Raw genomic sequence first — 17,028 nt, 5'->3', positions numbered from 1 at the left:
AGTTACAGTTGGTAGGATCGTGGCCTTTGTCTCTGTTGTCTGTGTGTCTCTCCTTCTCTATCCTCCACAATGGGCACAAAGTCCTCACAAACTATCATAGATTCATTGTCTTCTATGGAGCTGTGACAATTGCTTCTTTCCCCTAAAATCATGCTTTCTTCACATTTGGATATATCTTGACTAGAAAGATAGATTGATTTATATACTTTATAAACAGCCTCCCCCCAACATTTTGCTAACACATTTGAATGAACATATTTTAAAGGTCTCATGTAGACAGCACAAGTTATATTTTAATATGTCTTATCTTGTTCAGGTGAAACCAAGCTAACACTACAATGCTAATTTTTAAAAAATGTTTTTATTCTAATCTAGACATACTTTTTGTGTGCATATACAACTGAATGGAAACAGCTTGAATCCTAATGTCCCAACCTCTGGGATTCAAGCGACAATGACTTGGAATCCCAGCACTTCAGACCCTACATTTCAAGTCATTTTAACTCGGCGCTATACACACACACAGTTGGGCAGAAAACAATGCAGGGTGGAGGGATAATTTATCCCATGTGCCTTTAAAACAAGCAAAGAAAATCTTCTTCCAAAAGCTATGGCATATTTGATTGCATGTCACAGGCACTCCCTACATAGTTGGCTATCTGCATTATTTCATAACAGTGTTCTTTACTGGGATAACAATGATACATTGTGGTTAAGACACAGAACCGAAAGTCTGGAGATTGACATTCCAGCACAGGTTCCTTGTATTACCTTGAACAAGTCACTAAAGTTGTTTGTGCCTCAGTTTCCTCATAAGTGAAATGGGAATTATAATACTCACCTACATAGCAGGGGGATTATAAAGATAAATTAATTAATGATCACAATGTACTCTGAGACTCTAAGAAGAAATGCATTATATAGACATAATTCTTCTCTCACTGACACCATTGTCAATCAGGAGTAACTCTATGAAGTCTATGGAGTAAAATGTGTGAGAGAGAAGAATTAGGACCAAGAAATGTGAAGTATTATTCTAACGAACTATTGAGTCTAGATGCTGTTGATATGTTGTTACACATTGTGCAATTAATTTGTTTTCCTAAGAATTATAGATAAGTGTAAATTAAATACATGCCATAGTGTGCATTCATATATTTGTGTATGTAGAAAAACTGATCTGACTTCAATCCTAAGTGTACTGCTTTCAAAAGGCGATGCTTTCAACTATTATGTTACTGCATCACACAATCACCATTTCCAATTCTGGAGCAGCTCTTCCTAAGTACTCTTTTTGTGCTGGTATTTCATAGTGATACCTGTACTATGTGTAAGGGCCCGATTTTTAGTCAGTTCAAACTCCCTTGCCTTTAGAGGCATTCCTATTACTTATTTTATTGATTTTAATTCACTCAGTCCATCTCTGATAGGAAATATTTAAGAAGAAATTTAAGCAGCTACTTTTGATTTTCGGTTCAAGGAAATCAAATTTAAAAATGATAACCAAGGGTGCAGCATGGTTTTCTGAACTTCTTATTCAGTGAATAATGTATGCTGCTTTTATGGGGGATCCCAGCAGTCACTTAGATGTCCCTTTGTGCAGTCTGAACAATGCAGAGTGAATGAAATGGGGTAGAGAATCTGCTCCTGCTCCAGCATATCAATATTTTGTCAGAGAAGAGCATCCTAAAATATCTTGAGAGAGAGTGAAAAGTATGTGTGTGTATATATAATATCTTGAGCACCTTGAAAAATTAATCAAAATTAGTAAATTTAGCTCTAAGAAGCGTAAGGAATCATAGTGTGGTTTGTTTATTTTTAACATAAGGTGTAACACTTCTGCAGAGTGAGCGTGTGTGTGTGCGCATCTGTGTTTTCATGTGCATGCATATGTATTTTAATTTTATTACTTAATATCCGGCCTCCAAAGTTCAGAGAGCTGGGAGATCATGTTTTCTTTTTGTCATGCCATAATCTCAGTGTAACAGGTGGTAATCTTGTTTTGCATTATTGCTGCACAGATGGGTTCAAATAAACTGGAAACACTGGTCAATAGTTCCCCAGAGGCCTCCTTACTATAATCAGTCAGAAAGGAAAAAGGCTCACCTTTCCTGTGAACTTCACCTTCCTGTTATATTTCTCCTTGAGCAGCCATGTTACTAGCCTCTTCACCGTTTACAAGATGCAAGACCTTTACCTTGTTACAGGAGTTTTGCCTGAGTAAGGAGTGAAGTATTGGATCATAAGTAAAAAATGAACTTTATTAGTGCCCAAATCATTTGAGTTTGGTTTGTCCATATACAGGTTCAGAACCACAAAACTGTGTGCATTGGCTATTCCTTCAGTGAGGAGGTAGCAAGTCAGTGGCAAAAGGCCTACTGTGGGTGAAATCCAGCTTCTACTGAAATCTGTTGCAATGGGACAAGCATTTCACAGTGTATGTTTTGCAGTTTAAGAAAGGTACAGTTGCTTAGCCTTTCTGACTTTCTGTTCAAGAGAATTTTATTTTGGTTTGATTGTTCAATCAATGCATATACTTGCCTGCGAAGATTGAAAGCTTTTTTTGTATGGCAAATCCACCTAACGCTCACGCCAAGTTTCACACTATCATAGCATTTGCCAAAATGCTGTCAATCCAAGGCAAAGAACAGCTGCTTTGTGAAAGTGGCATAAGATATAATACCAGACATTAGTAGGAGTGTGTGAAAATTGAAAGGGGATGGGTGCAAAAGTGTTAGGTATGGGAGGAGATACACAAAGGCATTAGCACTGCATGAGTTCTTATAAGTGTTTTTAAAAGACAAGAAAGTAAAGAAGGACATGCAAACAGGATTATGTTTGCAAATAGGAAACAGGATTATGTAGTTAGACAAAGGAATGACTGTGTCAATTGATGTAGTTCTTGACCATGTGATTCAAAAATCTTATAATTAATATAACATCACTTCAAAGACATGGCATTCTCTACCAGAGCAAATCATTTGCCAATAATAGCTCTGCCTTGTTAGAGAACTGATCCCTGTATACCTTTGTATTGTGATACCAGAGACCTTTACCTTTCACTTGAATTTGAAACAAAAGTAGCATCTCCTTCTACAAGCAGAGTTTAAATGGCACCAAAAAACTTTGTATAAACAAAGAATTACTAGTGGTGACCAAATGCTACCAAAAACTGAGCAAAAGGGAATTATGTGAACATTAGAATGTCAGGTTTCAGAGTAGCAGCCGTGTTAGTCTGTATTCGCAAAAAGAAAAGGAGTACTTGTGGCACCTTAGAGACTAACAAATTTATTAGAGCATAAGCTTTCGTGAGCTACAGCTCACTTCATCGGATGCATTCATTATAAAAATGTGGATTTAATTTTAAAAAGGTTTTGTTCTCTGTAAATGAGGGGTGAGGTTTTCAAAAGTGTTCAGCATTGGCCCAACCTTGCTGTCTTTTAAAGTAAAAAATTAAACCTTGTTACAGGAGTTTTGCCTGAGTAAGAGTGAAGTATTGGATCCTAAGTAAAAAATGAACAATTCAGTGGGAGGAAAAGTTAGACCAACTCTGAGTGCTTGTGAAAATCCTACCCTCAAATGTTACCTATTCACACAAGCTAGAAAATCAGAGCCAGATTCTGCCTGATCCGTAAATAGGTGTACAGTGATGGGAGAGGAAATGCAGAACTTTCCCTCGTTTGCATGGCCTGCATAAAGAGAACACAGGGACTGCTTTCTCTATCTCTTTCTTTCCCTGGGGATGTACAGCACCTCAAGGGGGTGAGGAGGGTCAGGGAAAAAGCAAGTCACTTCTCCACAATGGCCCATTGAGTGAAAGTGAGAAGGATAGCATAACTGGTTCCTGATCATGACTAGAGTCTCTGGGCATAACCAAATATTAAATAGGAATGTATTAAATTAATTACTGAGTACATTCATCTCAGTTATCAGCTAATTACAGGCTAGTTACATGATTACAAGTTACATTTTTATAGCTGTCAGCAACATTTAATACTGTTAACCATGAATTTTTGTATATCCTCAACAGTTTCTTGTGAGGGTGGACAAGAAGATGTGATGCAGTGCTATCAGTCAGGTGCAAAGTGTTAGTGGCTGCAGATGGTGCACTATGGGCTTGAATTCTGTCAGCTGAGCCTGGGGCTTGCTGGGCATGCCCAGTTAATGAGGCTAGTTGGGATGTGGCAGAATTGTCTGATTTGCTGGCCTGCCCTGTTGGCTGGAAGATGCCATCAGGTGTGCATTTAAGCTCAGCAGTAGTGGTGGCAAGCTGCTGGAAACGTAATGCTTACTCCTGCAGCTATAATCGCTTCTGTGCCTGCCTTGTTCCCAGTCCCACTCCTGTCTTATTTTTGACCAGCTCCAGCCCTGCTGCCTTGCTCCAGCTCTGACTCCTTATCGCTGGCAGTGGCTTTGAACTTTGGCTCTGTCTGTGGCCTCTGTGATGGTTTGGGGTTTCACCTAGACCATTAAGGGGTTCTGTCATTGCCTGCCCTGGAACCCTAGGTGCTTCTGTGCTGTGTGGCTTTGGCTCTGAGCACTGACACTAGCAGCCTGCTTACAATACAATGTCTTCACCCTGGCTTCCATCAGCCTGGTTACTCCTTGCAGAGTGACAGCAACAGCCTTTCCAGTCCCAAGTCTGTCCAAAACCATCTCCCTTGCAGTGTCCAGTCCCTCTCACTGGATACTCAAATTATTACATTCGCTGCCTCCAAAGAGACAGAGCTGACACCAGCCTGTTAGTTTAGCTGAGGATTTCATCCTTAGTTTAATACACAGCACTGAGATGGTTTTGTAATAAAACAAGAATGTTTATTAACAAAGAACCAAAATTTGAATGACAATAAGTAAGAACAGAAGACACAGATATGGTTACAGTGAAACAAAACAAAACACACTTTTTAGTGACTAAAACAACTTCAGCAAGTTACAATCTTTGTCTAAGCAGGTTTCTCACCTATAGTCAGTTCCAGCTACTCTTGGTTTTCAGGCCAAGAAGGTCTACTTTTCATAAGCTCAAGGGGCGCTGCTTCCCCTTTGACACCCACGTGATGGATGATAAAATGGCTTTTTTTTTTTGGACTTTGCTTATATTTCCCAAAGTCTATTGTCTCTGTTTCAAGAGCCAGAAAGTTTCCTGGGAGTGCAGGCTCCATCCTCTGTCATGATCATTAAGCAGTCTTCCCCCTCTTAAGCTTGATGGCTTAGTTTAACTTACATGTAGATGTACTTTTCATTGTCCTCCTGAGGTATTACCTGTCTGTTTACACTGGAGACACTGGAAAACAGGGGAAACAATGATCTTTATCTTGGATTGGTTGGTCTTATACACTGCTTGCTAAACACCTTTTAAGAACATATTTTCAATACAGATCTAAAGTTCTTTATACACTGCCAGTACATATATCACACAATAATATTCATGACCAATGTGTTATCAGTTTGCATATCATAGATTCATAGAAGATGAGGGTTGGAAGAGGCCTCAGGAGGTCATCCAGTCTAACCCCCTGCTCAAGCAGGACCAACCCCAACTAAGTCATATGACATCTCACTAAATATAACATCTTACACGACACTTTTAGATACAGATTACGTCAATAGTGTGTTAAGGCAATAAGTATGTCAGGCTTGATGTGAGTTATGGTTTGATGTACCCTCTGCCAGTGGTAATGAAAGGCTCCCAGCCTCTGACTGCCTCTGATCTGACCTCCAGGCCTGATTGCCTATGCCCCAGTTTGTGACACACAGCTCCATATTATTTTTCCATTTTACCTGGATGATGCTGTATCTGTACTTTTTCAGTGTCAGGCAAAGATTGGGACTTAAAGGTGAACAAGTTGGCTGATGTTGAGCCTACATATAATAGAAGTGATGCTAGTGGCTTGGTGGAAGTAGACTGAAGACAGAGTGGTTACTGTTCCTGTTGTTGAAGAGGTTTGTCATAAGAACATAAGAATGTTCATACTGGGTCAGACCAATGGTCCATCTAGCCCAGTAATGCCAGATGTGTCAAAGGGAATGAATAGAACAGGACAATTATCAAGTGTCCACACAGTATGCAAGAGTTTTACAACTGTGGGTGATTCTGGGCCCACAAATGAATCCAAGGAGGCATTGTTTCCTAAAAGTGAAGGCTTCTGTCTATGTCTGATTAGGTGCATGTTGTGAACTTTTCTTTTCCATCTATGCATTGGTTGTTTGCTCCAACCTCCTTCTGCCTCACTCCCTCATTGTCTCTCTGTGGCCAGCTTCATTTTCCCTGTCCCTCGTTATGTTCCCTTCAATCATTGTATCTTTTCCTTTCCTCTCAGAACCTAGCAGAAGACACCCAGTACTTCACAGAGCTGGGCCCTGTAATATATCAGAAGTCACATGGAAAGGACAATGAATCTTATATTATGAAATTAATGGCTGGTAAATTTAGAACAAATGTAAAGAAATGCTTCTTCATACAGCTGATAGGCAACCTATGAAATTCATTGCTGCAGCATGCCATTGAGCCAGTTATTGTGGCTAAATATTAGAAAGCCCTGGAAAATTTTATGAACAATATCATTTATAGTTATGCAGGCTATGATAAGGTTAATTAAATCTCATTCTTCAGGGTATAAGCAGATAACTTCAGGGAAAAAGAAAGATTTTTGTCACCATGTAAAATTTTGCAAAATTGATGTTGGATATTTTTGTTTTATTGGTTTTTTCCCCTTTCTCTGACATATCAGATATTGGCCCACTGCTAGAGATAGTCTGTTGGACTGATCTGATATTGCTAATACTATTTTGTAATGCTTTTACTAGAATGAATTAGTAGTTAGATATTTGGAAGGTCAGGTGTGTGTGTCTTAGCCCCTGTTCCACCAGTTGTGCTTTTGTTGCAGTTGTTGTTTATTTCTGGAGATCTCTCTTGGGGGCAGGAAAAGGGTTAAAGAAAGTTTTATTCCCTGAAATTACTTTTAATATAGTTGAAATATTTTCATCCTCAGAAGCTGGCACCAAGACCTCAGAATATTATGTAATACAAAATGGTCTCTGAAAAGATGGCTAGAGGCAATGAAAAAATTTACAGGCACTCGATTGAAGGACCTGCTGTTGCAGTTAAGAACAGATGGAGGTCAGGAGCTAGAGTTCTTAGAAAACAAATAATCTTAATGTTTCCCAATGATCATACTACATTACCAAAACAAATCTTGAAAGTTGAACAGGACTGTTAAAAATAAACTGGGAAGCAGAGTGGTCTGAATGGATGTGTCATAGGATTGAGAATCAGGAAACCTGGGTTTTATGAAGAGACTCTTACTCTATTTGTATAGCACCTAGCACAATGGGACCTGGATCTCAGTTGGGGGCCTTTATGTGCTACTGTAATAGAAAAAAATATATATTTTATTAAGGATCAGATTTTCAAAAGAGCTCAGCACCCAATGGCTCCCAGTCAGACTCCTAAATTAAGTGGAAAGATTTTCAAGAGTATTGCAATGCCATTGAGATGCCAACTTCTGAGGATGAAAACAATGGGAACTACTAGGTGCGGCAGACTCTTCTGAAAATCTGGCTATTTCTTTTAGATTCCCAAATGACAGTTGCGTGTTTCAAAAATTTGAGCTTGATTGCAGAAGCTGAACACTTTTGAAAATCTGGCTCTACATTTAAGAGTAGGGGGCATCAACATTAATTTGGATGCTGTTGACTGTAAGAAGCACAGGGGATCTGTAAGTTGTCTAGAACTACTGCTCTAATGCAGTGATGTTATCTTATAAGAAGATAAATAGCAATCAATTATGTACATTTTTAATTTCCTGAGTTTCCATTGGCTGTGGCACAGCATTTTAAAATTGCATAAAGGAGCTTATGCATCTTCTGTGAAGGAAGCCATGATCTGGTCTCTCCTGACTTCTCTCCAGCTTTGCTGCAGAAAGGAATGTATTCATGGGAAATCAGAGAGGAGTCAGTGCTTTGAAATGTGATTTTTGTTTTCTTAGGCCTCAGTCCAATACATCACTTAAGCACATGCTTAATTTTAATGGGAGCAGTCCTATTGCAGTTAAGCAAATGCTTAAAGGCTTTGCTGGTTCAAGGTCTTATTTCTTGGCAGATTCTACACCGAATGCTAATCATATCTATATCTTCACCCCAGAAGAGCCTTCAAACATTTTAGTCCAAATGAATTGCTGAATTAGTAATACATTCAGAATTTAGATATATAGGATTATTATCCAGATCAGTTCAGTCATCCATCTAGTTCAATATCCTATCTGACTGTGGCTTCTAACAGATTCCTCAAAATATTGGTTTCAGAGTAGCAGCCGTGTTAGTCTGTATTCGCAAAAAGAAAAGGAGTACTTGTGGCACCTTAGAGACTAACAAATTTATTAGAGCATAAGCTTTCGTGAGCTACAGCTCACTTAAAGATTGTGTTCCTATCATGGATCATAATGGAATAATCAGCCTCTTGGAGAAATTTTTTCCTAGCCCCAGGCAGGTAGTAGTTGACTTATGTCCTGAAGCATGAAGATTTATATCCCTTATTTTTCTGTCCTATCTAATGTACCTGTGGATGTTTTCATTATCTGTATAAATGTCAAATCCTCTTCAGAATCCTGCTAATCTCTTTGACTCAGTAATACGCTTATGAAGTTTGCGGACGATACCAAGCTGGGAGGGGTTGCAAGTGCTTTGGAGGATAGGATTATAATTCAAAATGATCTGGACAAATTGTTTGACATAAATAGGATGAAATTCAATAAGGGCAAATACAAAGTACTCCCCTTAGGAAGGAACACTCAGTTCCACACATACAAAATAGGAAATAACTGCCTAGGAAGGAGTACTGCGGATCTGGGGTCATAGTGGACCACAAGCTAAATATGAGTCAACCGTATAACACTGTTGCAAAAAAAACGAACATCAATCTGGGATGTATTAGCAAGAGTTTTGTAAGCAAGACACGAGAAGTTATTCTTCCGCTCTACTCCATGCTGATTAGGCCTCACTGGAGTATTGTGTCCAGTTCTGGGTACCACATTTCATGAAAGATGTGGACAAATTGGAGAAAGTCCAGAAAAGAGCAACAAAAATGATTTAAAGGTCTAGAAAACTTGACCTGTCAGGGAAGATTGAAAAAATTTTGTTTGTTTAGTCTGGAAAAGAGAAGACTGAGAGGGGACATGATAATAGTTTTCAAGTACATAAAAGGTTGTTACAAGAAGGAGGGAGAAAAATTGTTCTCCTTAACCACTGAGGACAGGACAAGAAGCCATGGACTTAAATTGCAGCAAGGGAGGTTTAGCTTGGACATCATGAAAAACTTCCTAACTGTCAGGGTGGTTAAGCACTAGAATAAATTGCCTAGAGAGGTTGTGGAATCTCCATTATTGGAGATTTTTAAGAGCAGGTTAAACACAGCTGTCAGGGATGGTCTAGATAATACTTAGTCTTGCCATGAGTGCAGGGGACTGGATGACCTCTCGAGGTCCCTTCCAGTCCTATGATTCTATAGCAGCAAGTTCCATAGGTTAATTATGTAAAGAAAACTATTTCCTTTTTGGATTCATTGGAATCCTTCTTGTTCTTGTGTTTATAAGGGAATATATAGAGGAGCAGCTGATTTACCATTTCTCTATTGTTCATTGTTCTGAAAATTTATTTTTATTCATCAGTTCTTTAAACTAAAGTGTTATCGTCTGTTCAATTTTTCTTCAGTTTGATCGAGATCTTTGGGTATTACTGCAAATATTCAGTAAAGATGATAGAGAAAATTTCTTTCCATTCCTCTGATAGTTTTTGTTGTTCATCTCTGGACCCCTTCTATTTTTGCTGTATCTTTCTTGAAGACAGAGTGACCAGACGGCAACATAGTATTGCAGGTCAAGGTGTACTATTGATATATATATAGTGGCACTATAATAATTTACTGTTCTAATATATACCACTCCTTATGTATTAAAGTAGTATTTTCTCTGACTACCAGTGTACATTGAACAGAAGTTTTCATTCACCAAAATAATTATCTTTCTATCCCCCCGGGTTCCAGTTAATTTAGTAATCAGCAATGTGCGTGTTAGTAATTGACATTATTTCTTCCAGTGTATATTTGTCAACACTGAATTTCATATACTATCATGTAAACTCAAATATTTCAGATATGTACCATTAATCATAATGAATTTTGTTTACTTAAATATTTGTTCATTATCAACAGTTTCCTTACCCCAACCCCATGTTCTGATATATCCTAATATTCCTAATACTGTAGGTATTATTGAAATGCTATCTGCACAGAAAATATTCTGTGACAGTATACAAATTATACACAACTCTGCAGAACTATTTAATTGGCTAATACAGATTAACGCTTCTGGAAATACACATCATCAGCAGTTGCACAGAGCTAAGCAAAGAAAAGTTTAGGCAACACATTAGAAGAAGGTTCCTAAGAGTGAGAGGACATGGGTAGTGAAATAGACTTTTTTGGACGGTGTGTATGGACAGCACAAAACTGGCAGCTCAGGGGAGGAATGGCTAAGGTAGCTTTGAGTCTTGGCTCATCTGGAGGTTCGAGAAGCTCCTGACATTACTTAGACTGCACTAGGAGCATATCCAAGTTATAGCTGCTTCTCTGGACTGCCCAATGGGTGGCAGCACTGCTTGGAATTTCTGCAGCACTGTGTGCTGTGACTCCACCTCAAGGTGCCTCTCCCACCCTTGGCATGCCCCCTACACCAGGGCTTATGAGGGGGTCCTTGGAAGGCAGCCTTCTGGTTGTCTCTGCAGTGTCTGTGCTGGAGGAAACCACCCTCAGCTGGAACTAGGGTTTTTTTAGGACCCTTTTATCCTGCTCCAGACCTTTAACTGGGGTAAAAGAGCCAGCGCAGGGGTGAGGACCTCACTCTTTGATTTTACATAGGAATATTTATACAACTGTATGGTTTCAAAGTAGCAGCCGTGTTAGTCTGTATTCACAAAAAGAAAAGGAGTACATAATTCTGTTTGATTCATTGCTTCTCCATATACAGATTGCTTGTTCAGGGCTGAGCCAGCTGGCTAAATATTGAGCCGGATAAACTATTAATTAATTATTATTATTATTTTATTTTATTTATTACTAATCTAAAAAAGTAAATGTTCTAGCATCTAAGTCAATTGTATTTCCATCAGCAGACATTTGTAACGAATGAATACGTAATTCTGATAATACAATGTATTCTGTGGGCTGTTTATGTCTTAGGGATACAGCCCCGAGTTAGGGTGGTACAGAGTGGCAGTGACCCAGTGGGAACTGCTGGAGGCTTTGTGCTGAGGGCTGAATCCTTGGTGTACAAGAAGGTCCTTATAAGGTAGCCTTATGGGTGTTTCCTCATGACCACTGTGCCACTTGTCGAGAGGGGGCAGTGTGCACACTCTTCTTCAGGTGGCCAGTTCTCCCGGCCAGGGAAGAGAGGAGTGGAGCCATAGTTCCATCTCCTCTTTCGGAATCCCCTGGTGGTACATGCCTTATAGAGTTTTTGTACATGCATGCAGGGGCAGAACATAAAGAAACCTGTTACATGTTATAAATACTGAGATTTGTGTGGCTAGAAAAAGAATAATGCAGGATAATAAACAGGGTAGATGAGATGAAAACATTCCATGCTAGCCTGGTGGTGGTAATTAATTAAAGCACAGTAAAAGCAGTTACTCCACTCAAGGCCATTCTAGCTATAATTGGATCTGTGCATAAAAAGTTTAAAAAGAAAACCTCTGGAATGGAAGTGCAAATCTGAGAGCACTCTGCGTGGGTGAAGGAGGGAGACTGCTGAAATCCTGGCAGGGGACAAGACTATGAATTGCCAGGTTGATTGTTGAAATTTTGCCCAGTTTTAGGCTCATGAAATGTGGTGGTCACACCCAAAGGCAGATTCTGTGGATCTACCTACATTAAGAAAATGAGCCATATTTGATGATAGACTTTCAGGCAGCACTGAAAAGGTCATCCGCTGATATGGACTGGGTCAGCTGAGTTTTACACCTAATCTCTTAAAGCGTGGGACAGGTTTATCCCTGGTGTGACTCCACTGAATTTTGGGATTTTGGCTATGAAAGTGTTGGCTTAGGAAGCAGCAAGCCCAACCCTAATTGTGGAGGCTTTTCCACCAAAGACTGAGCGGGATAGGGTGACCAGATGTCCCAATTTTATAGAGACAATCCTGATTTTTGGCTCTTTTTCTTATATGGGCTCCTATTACCCCCCACTCCCACCCCGATTTTTAACATTTGCTGTCTGGTCACCCTAGAGCGGGAGTACTTTTGCAGGCTCTCCTAATTATTTTTTATAGACGTGTCTGTGGTGCTCATCAACATAGTAGATAAGGACCTCCCAAAGGCTAGTGAACTAAGGTTGACAAAGCCATTGTGAGGTATAGAGAAAGTATTATTGCTCCCATTTCTACAGATAAGAATATTGAAGCAGAGAGTGATTGATTCCCAGTATGACACAGGAAATCTGACACTTAGGAATGGAACCCAAAGATTTTAACTTCTAGTCCTGTTCCGTAACTACAAGACCATTTTTATTCCTCTGTTCTCAGCTCCTAAAAACAGGGGGACTGTTCCTGAATTTTACCTCTAAAAGTTTTGTTTTAAACTATGATTAATTAATACAAACAATTTATTCTTTAAAACAAAGACCTTTACTTTTATAGAACAGCTGGTCTCTGATTGGCTGAAGCACCCCAAAAGCCTGGTTTCTTAGTTAATCAGAATCAACAGTTCCATAGTGGTACAGTAAGCTATTGTCACTACACCACACTCCATCAGACAAAATATATCTTCTGTATATCAGTCAGCAACTGTAATAGTACTGAAGCACAGGATCAGTGCCTTTCAGCTTTGCCTTAACTTTATTTCTTGTCTTTTCTTGGTTTTTTTTTAGCATCTGCCAATATTATCCTATGACAACATTCTATTGTACTGATACTGTCTCTTTAAATGTCCTCTGTATATCTTCTAAAGGGAGTCGTTACTAGTTTACCAACCTAAAAGAAAACTGTCAACCAGTGCTTTACAGTTCTTAATGCATTTGTCATCTTCTTGGTTTATAATATTCTTTCTGGCTGCTTGAAAATAAAATTTACTTCCTTCTGATTTTTTTTTTAATTCTCCCTTTGGCAAATATTGATTGATTTACTGTGTGTTTCTGTAAGATCTAAAATGAATATGACCATTTTTAACAAACAAAATGACAACTTTAGTGGATACAGTGCCTGGTTGTGCCAAAATGTTTTTGTTTGTGTTTATATCATTACGTCTGTGTCACTCTAATAGTATTTCTCCATTAATTGCTGCTGCAGTGTGCAGAGGGAGCATAACAAAATGGTGCATTTGTACCTGTTCTGTTATAAAAGTGGACATACATTTTTTTTTCATTTATTGGTGATGGAGCAGAATATATTTTAAAAGAGATCTTTGAAAATCAAAAGATTTTACCACCAGAACATTACTTAGAGGTCAAATAATATGCAATACTATTAACAGGGGTCTTCTAACTAGTGTTTTTAATTAAAGAATATGAAAAATAAGCCCTTGGTGCGAATTTCAAGGTCCAGGTAAGTAACTGGGAGTTTTGTTATTGACTTCAGTGGGGCTAGATTTTCACCCCCTCATGTTCCTACACTACATGATTTGGAGATCTAGAAAACAGAGCTATTTTGTATTGGCAAATTGCATCAATATGTGTAGATTACACGTGGTTGGAGTACTAGCAGTATGAAGATTTATAATTTATAACTCTAATCAACAAGAAGTAACCTTTTGGGATATTGGCCCTTGATATGGCCCAAATCCAGCAAAGCACTTAGGCACATGCTTAATTTTAAGCACCGTTGTAGTCCCATTGACTGAAATGGATTTACATACTTAAATGTAAGTGTGTGCTTAAATTTCTTGCTGGATCAGGTCTTCATGCAGAATAGTGCTTTTGTTATTACCACGCAGTTCTTCAATCATGTATGTATGATCAAGGGATGAAACAAAAGTACAGGAGTCAGTGGAATAAAGGAAAAATGTAAAATCAATTAAAACACTTCCACACATCATGACTTTTTATGGCTGTTTGTATAGTCTAGTAATCCTGATGCTTTTAGTGTCAGTGGTAGTTTTGCTATTGACTTTATCTACATTGTGATCAGACATATGACTACCTGTAGACATCCCTGTGCTAGCTCTGATCTAGCTAGCGTGTGTAGTAATAGCAATGCAAGCCTGCTTGGGACCATGGTACTTGTGGGCTAATCTGTGCTGCCACCTATGCTGCTGTAACTTCACTGCTATTGTTGTTCAAGCTAGTTAGATCAAAGCTAGCTCGGGTATGTCTATACATGCTGTTGTCACACCCCTGATTGCACTGCAGACATACTCAATGGGAGAAGGATTGGTCCTGCCAGAGCTACAGAACTAACACTGGAGCAGAGACCATCATTTTATTATACAGTGTGCGCACAGTACCTAGCAGAGTGTGGCTGGGTACTCCAGGAGCTACTGCAATATAAATAAATAATAAAAACAATGAGTACATGGTTGTTTTTCTTCTCACCCCCAACGTAGTCCTGATGGCATTTTTACATTCTATAGTAGGTCATGTACCAATGTTACAGTAATAATTAATATTTTATATGCAGCCGGTTTACTCATTCTTTGAAATATTTGGCATTTTTGTTTGTTTCTCAAATCACACATGAGACGTTTTACTTCATCACTGTTTTCTTTAAGTGATATGTAATTTTTTTAAAGATAAAAGGTTGAAACGAAATAGGGCCAACATTTTAAAATTTGGGTGCCTAAAGTTAAACTCCTAAATTCACAATTAGGCATCAAAATAAATGTGGTCTGATTTTCAGATGTGCTGCTCTGATTGACTCCAGTGGTACAAGATAAGGGTGTCCAATGCCTCTGAAAATCTTTTGGGACCAATTTAACATGCTTTAATTACCAGAATTCTGTCATCTAGTTAGGAACCTGTTCCTATGTTAAGACTTTGGGGTGAGTTTCTTTATGTTACTGTCAAGATCCTGGGTTGATGAAATCACAGACTCTAACCCTAGGAGTGGTTTTGCCACAGTCTCATCTAGCATCCTGTCTCTGGTGGAGAATAGGGTATGTTTCTTGTTACCAACTCCCTGCTAACTGCTGTACTCTTCTGCAAAAAACCTTGGTGGTAATAATAATAATAATAATAATTAATAATTAATTAATTTTTAAAAATACATGCGAAAAAAATGTTAAGGGTGTGCTTTAAACTGAGAAGAGCCAGTTAGCTAAGAGTTAAAGAATTGACCTGAGTTGTTCTCTTGTCATCGGTATTGCAGCACAGATGTGTCCCAATCCTGCAAGTTACTGAGTGCCTCCTGCAAGGTTTTGAGTGCCATCCAAACCTGGCAGGAGAGGTTGAGTGATAGCCTGGCCTCATTAAAATCAGCTCACACTAAAACCACAAGCAACAGACCTTATCAGTAAATCCCTTTCAATGACAAAAATAAAGCAAAAATAAAAACACACCCATTAATCAAACAACTCATTCAAATCAGGGACACAGTGTCCTCTTCTCTCAACTGAAACTTTAACTGTCAGAGAAAAGAAAAGCAGTGGAGCTCTGGAATGCTGCAAAGGCTATTTTCTTTAAAAGCAAAATTATTAAGATAAGAAGCAATATGGGTAGTTTGTCAAATAAAGATGACAATTATGATTAACAATAAGGACCGCAATAACTGTGGCCAGGTAGTTTGACTGTCAAATGCAGCTAGTGTTTAAAATGTAGCTTGCATAAAGCCTATATTCTGACTGATTCAAAGTCAGATAACAAAGTTAAATAGCAAAAATAAACCGCTTAAATAAAAATGATAAGGTTTATAAATGAAATGTTACAGGAGGTGCAAAAATCCATTAGTCTTTCAAAAGGAAATAAATATATATAGCATTTTCTTTAGTAAATATAAAACGTAGCTGCCATAATTTCCAGTGTGTCATATTCCCCAGGGGTTTGTTGGTAGCATTTTAGTGACAGATTAAATCAAAACTTCATTTTGCTGGAACACTGTGTAGAAACCATATAGATTTTGTTTCATATTGCCCTAAAAGAAAGTGCAATGAGGGCTTGTAGCCTACACAATATAATTAGAGCCCCATATATTGTGTGGCATGCCCAACCAAAGTTTTGTATCAAGACAATCATATTTCTGTGCCAAATTCATTTTTGTGGGATTATAAACTCTGAAGAAAAACAAAATTAAATATTAAAATGATCTTTTGGCAATAGCATATAATAAATGGAAAAATAGCTATTCTTATAACACGCAGTCATGCAGCATCAATATATTTGAAAATGTAGAAAAACATCCAAAAATATTTAATAAATTTCAATTGGTATTCTATTGTTTAATGGTGTGATTAAAACTGCGATTAATCACGATTAATTTTTTTAATCATGATTAAGTATTTTTAGTTAATCGTGTGAGTTAACTGCGATTAATAGACAGCCCTACTGTAAATAATGGATTTAGTATACAGAGCCCTTCATTTAACACATTTAAATCTTAAACTGGTCTATTTTACATTGGTAGTTAACCTTAGATACATTCACAGTTTATTATTTAAAAATGTTATTCCTTTGACAGGTCTTCTAATAAAAGGATTTAGTGCATTTTTTATATATATATTTAGTTTGGGACACAGAAAATGTATTTTTAAACAGCTTTACTTAAAAAAATATTGGATTATATTCTAGGCTAATGTGAACTGGTAAAGTTGCTGTTCTCAAGTGGTCTTTTGGCTAAACATTTTCAATGCATTACATGGGTTTATAGTCAAAGAAGTCTATTTAAAGTAAGTAGAAGATATATTGATAAAACTTCCATGGTGTTTTTAAAAATGACTGTTTAGTATCTATATAGTGTGTAATAACTAGGGTGTATTAGTTATCAAAACAGCTTTATTTACTGGTTGTTAGTTTTCTGTACTATTTTGGGGAAAGGCCAGGGTCAATACCTTGTCCCA

The 17,028-nt window shown here is 38.0% G+C and overlaps 1 protein-coding gene across 2 annotated transcripts in view; it reads left to right on the top strand.

Moving 5' to 3' along the window:
• LRRC2 (leucine rich repeat containing 2) overlaps positions 1–17,028 on the top strand; it is a 110,886-nt gene that overhangs the window by 82,222 nt on the left and 11,636 nt on the right. The gene's annotated exons all lie outside the window — the stretch shown is intronic.

This window comes from Dermochelys coriacea, chromosome 5, assembly GCF_009764565.3.
Source record: "Dermochelys coriacea isolate rDerCor1 chromosome 5, rDerCor1.pri.v4, whole genome shotgun sequence".
Classification (NCBI taxonomy): Eukaryota; Metazoa; Chordata; order Testudines; family Dermochelyidae; genus Dermochelys; species Dermochelys coriacea.
Note: the sequence above shows the minus strand (reverse complement) of the source record. Positions and strands in the feature narration are given on the sequence as shown.